At 34.5% G+C, this 4601-nt stretch overlaps 1 pseudogene; it reads right to left on the bottom strand.

Annotated features, from left to right (window-relative positions):
* Window positions 1-372: 372 nt before the first annotated feature.
* LOC149532495 (putative cellulose synthase A catalytic subunit 2 [UDP-forming]) lies at window positions 373-1518 on the bottom strand (annotated as a pseudogene).
* Between the last annotated feature and the right edge of the window lie 3083 nt (window positions 1519-4601).

The following is a 4601-nucleotide window of genomic DNA, read 5'->3' as shown; positions in this document are numbered from 1 at the left end:
TATCAAGGTCAATGTTTTACCCTACCATTTGGTAGAGTCAATCAAATATATTCAACCTACCCTTGAAAAACACGATATTTCTTGAACATCCTTAAGATTCATTTAATTTTTTTCCTTACCTGTAACTCATGGTATGTAGAATAATATTGTGGATATCTTCCATTTGGCCCCCCAAAAGCTTCCTGCCATAGCAAGACCAAGATCTTTTCTCTAACATTTAAATCAAGTTGCAAAATAAAATACAAATAAAACCCAAATAAAGGACTACTAAAAATGCTAGCCCTATATGTTCGATTTTATACAAATTTGCTAACAAAAGAAGGAAGATTGAAAATATAATGGAGACCAATAGCAAATGTGATTACAAGACTCTTAAGATAAAAAGTGAACTTTTTGTATCATCCCAGGATGATCTCAAGTATTATTTCCAGGCCAAGGAGTCCCATCTTGCATAATCTAGCCTTCCTCAAGAACCTTCTAAGCTTTTGCAACAAGTGCATTGACTCGTAACTTGAATTCTTCATAATCTCTTCGGAAATGATTAGTAAACATAAAATCAGCATAGTTGTGCACTAAAAGAGAAGAAAGGCTAGCATTGAAGTGACTTAAATTGGCTTTGATTTAACAATATGGTGCCAATTATCTTCATCGCTCTGCGGTCTTTTACAAAGCTGGGCTACACCTTATCCTTCAAATAATCTATCTTTTGAGTGAAGTACCATTCTAGAGCTCGAGGTTCAATATCAAGATTTTGACAAAATGACACCCATTTCCTTGCAAATTCTAAAGTTTTAGAAAGAGACTAAAAGGTCAACATTGCAGCTCCATCATCAAAGACATAACATGAAACTTTATCCACTGGATAATCTAGAGAAAGAATTGACAAAATAGTATTTGCCATGACTAAAGGAGGCTCCTTTAAAGGGTAAACTATGCTCGCAAATATATTGATGCCAACTAACAGAGATATCTCCCCTTCTCTATTATATCTATTTTTAGAAACATGTGTAAGTTAAGCACTTGGATACAAACTCATAGAAACATGACTATTGTTTTCAAAAAAAAGATTACACTGTAAGTCCTATAGAAAATTGAACAACACATGAACTTAGTGGGAAAATATATTATTGCACATAATAGCCTCACCTTAAAAAAAGTATTTCCATATATGTTTCCCTATTGATAGGTATTCACTTAGGACACTGATCAAGAATCCATGATATGGCAAACCAAATCTCACAGATCAGTGAAATGAACTAGAGTGCATAAGCATTGTGAACAAGATTCAATATCTAGTAGTGGAAGAAAAACAAAAGACCACAAGTCATATGACAATGATCATCCTTTATGGGTTAAACTTGGTAGAAGGGATAGTTATCTTTCTTGAGAGAGGTTGTTGTCCTTCCTCTAGCCTAGAAAATTCATAGCATGTAAATAGGATAAAAAGTTTAATAAAACAAAATAGGTGAGAAATAGCAAGTGGCCTAGCAAGAACTTCATCACCACCACCACACCCATCTCCACGCACCACTTATACAAAGATGCCCCTTTCTCAAAAACCTTCGCATGTGCCTCCTCCAACCTATGAGACCCTTCTTCCAATTTCACCCTTAGTAAAAATGAAATGAGTTTTTCCCACTTCTTTTTAATTTTAACATATGAAGCTCGTGTTGGTTAAAATTACATTTAGTGTTGGTCAAAATTTTGACCAACATAGGCATGGATTTAAAAAAAAAGATATTTTTCTTTGCATATTCTGACCAATTGAAAACATTTTAATAGATGGTTGAAAATTTTGGTCTAAAAATGGGGTCAAATGTACTAGTGGGAAGATGTTATAGTGGAGAAAGACACACAAGAGAGTGAAAAGGCAACTGATGAGGAGCAACAATAGGAACAGAGTGTGCAAGACACACAATTTCCACCACCGAGTCGTCCACATGTAACTACCACACCTATAGATACAATAACTATTAAGGATGTTCCTAACACTTATGGTTAGAACATAAACCCACTGATTGCAGAGGACCTTAAAAAGATCCTTAACCAGACTACTCTACAATCACAATTATGTACTAACATAGTCTTGGTGAGTGTGGAAGAACTATAGAAAGCTATGGTTGATATCACAAGGGATAAGGTGAATCCACAAGAACTACTTTCTCATATCCCTACAACCATGAGTGGACAATCCCAATAGCAAGTTGCACAAGATACACCATCTAGGGTTGATTCCATAGTACTAGACACAACAACTACCAAGGAGAAAACAAAGGATCAAACAAGATAGATGGATACCTCTATCTCTATAGCACAAGCACAAGGTGTACCACCTCAGATCATAATAATTGATCAAGGCAGAATAGAAGAGGAGAAGACCCCTAAGGAGAAAGAACAAGAGGCAATACAAACATTGGTCAATTTTCCTACAACAGGGACTCCTACAATGCATTAGAAGCCAAGCACTCTTGCCAAACCACTACAAATTTTTGCACTAGGCTCGAGCTCTACAAGAGTTGCAAGGGTACTTCACTATGGAGACCCTACACTAGATGAGGAGATAACCATTCCTAGGTATGACTATGAAAATATGAACATTGATAAGATAAATGAAGTGCAAGAGGCATGTGAGAGGAAAAAGAGGCAAGAGATACTCATAAGTGAGTATAAAAAAAGTCAAGCTTTGATTGAAATAAAGAACATCTTTCTAGATGATTTCAACTTGCAAGTACCTAATGAAACCAAGCCCATAATGGAGCAATTATCCAGTATAGTGGACCAAGTACAGAATGAAGACCTTGATACTAATGCCAAATTGTTAGAATGGTCAGAAATGAAGTTTCAAACAAAGGTGAATGAACACATATCAAGTGAAATAGCACTCACTTAGGTGGAGCTAGCAAAGAAGATTGAAAAGATAAAGGCAATACTTGAGAATATATTTTTAGTGTACTCAAAACTATGTGACCCATAAATTTTCACACAAGAAACTAGCCAGTGGATAATGAGCTTGAAGAGAAAGCTTAAAATTTAAAGCATGCAAGTACCTAAGGATCTAGCTCAAAGTGAGAAGAATTTTCAAACTATGCTTCACACTCAAAAGGAACTAGATGTACAAATAGTAGATGAGGTGAATATTAAGACCAAGCTTATATAGATTCAATCTGCCATCACCCCAAACATGGAAATTTTGCAAAAAGAATTGGACTATGCTGAAAATTTTATAAAGAAAGACCCCAATATTTTGACATTGGAAGGCCAAGTTCATCTTGCAGCTGAGACAACCATCTAGCTTAAATCACTGGAAATTGCATTAGACAATTGGGATGCTACTCTCAAGAGAGTCATGGAGGTAAATAGATCTTTTTTGGCTAAATATTCAATTAATGTCTAAAACCCTTTGACATAAGTATCAAAAAAGGGGGAGATTATAATAAAAAGGGGGAAATAGGAGATAAAACTAAGGGGGAGATAAGGATGCCAAAAGGATACAACAACTACAAGGGAAGATGTGTGAAAGAGGGAGTAAAGCTAGAGTAAAATAGATAGAATATGGTAGAGATAAAGAGTATCAAAATAATTAGCATGAGACAAATCCAACATAAGGAGTTTTGGATATAGAAATGACACATTAGCTTAGGGGTAGTTATCAATTTTGAGCTATCTTCACAAAAATTTTAACAAAATTTTGAAGTTTTGTATATATGTCAAATAGATGTATATTATACTCAAAAAGATCAAATTCATAATGTTTAGTTAAGTTTTTTTGACACTCATGTCAAAAGGGGAGATTGTTGGTCTCAGATTAGTTTTGACAATTGAGTGTCAACACACTTAAAAAATTTCTAAGTTGATGTCGAGTATAATATAGAAGCCGAGTTACAATATGAGTCTAGTCATAAGAGATGTCAAGTAGATAGACAGTGCCAAGCAAGTTTCAAATGCCAAGTGACTAATAGATGCCGAGCCAATATATTTGTCGAGTAAAGTATAGGTGTCGAGAAAAAATAATTTCTATAGGAGCCGAGTAAGAAATAATTCCTATATGTGCCAAGCGTTAGTAATTAGTAAGTGTCAAGTAACACAAAATTGGTATAAGAGTTTGTGCCTTCACAAACTAAGATGTAAACCATTTTTGGAGTTGACACAAGATGATTCTTGAAGGATTAAAAGATAAGATCAAATCTTTTAATTCCCTATGAAATCAATGTGCAACCAATTAGAAAAATAGAAAGATTTGAGTGGGAAAGATGGATGAATCTAAATTGTAGATTCACACCTAACCCTAAGTCATGAAACCTTTTTAAGGAGATTGAGACCCCATAATTCATGTGTGGGAAATAGAGAGTATGGTTTAGGAATGCAAGGAGAAAATGCTAACAAATTTTGAAGGGGTGTAAAGATTTAGAAGAGGAACAAAATTACAAAATCAAGTTGATCAAAATAGAGTATCAACACTTTGAACAGATTTATATCAGATCAAATTGGATAGAACAAGGATTCAAAATTAGCAATTGAGGATTTTAAGTGATTAGGTTATCACATTATACTATACTTTCTAGCCATTTTATTAGGAGAATAAAAACCCTATGAAGATAGGT

Source organism: Cupressus sempervirens, chromosome 10 (assembly GCF_028749045.1).
Source record: "Cupressus sempervirens isolate cs-2001-9-10 chromosome 10, ASM2874904v1, whole genome shotgun sequence".
NCBI lineage: Eukaryota > Viridiplantae > Streptophyta > Pinopsida > Cupressales > Cupressaceae > Cupressus > Cupressus sempervirens.
This window is presented reverse-complemented; position numbering and strand designations above follow the sequence as displayed.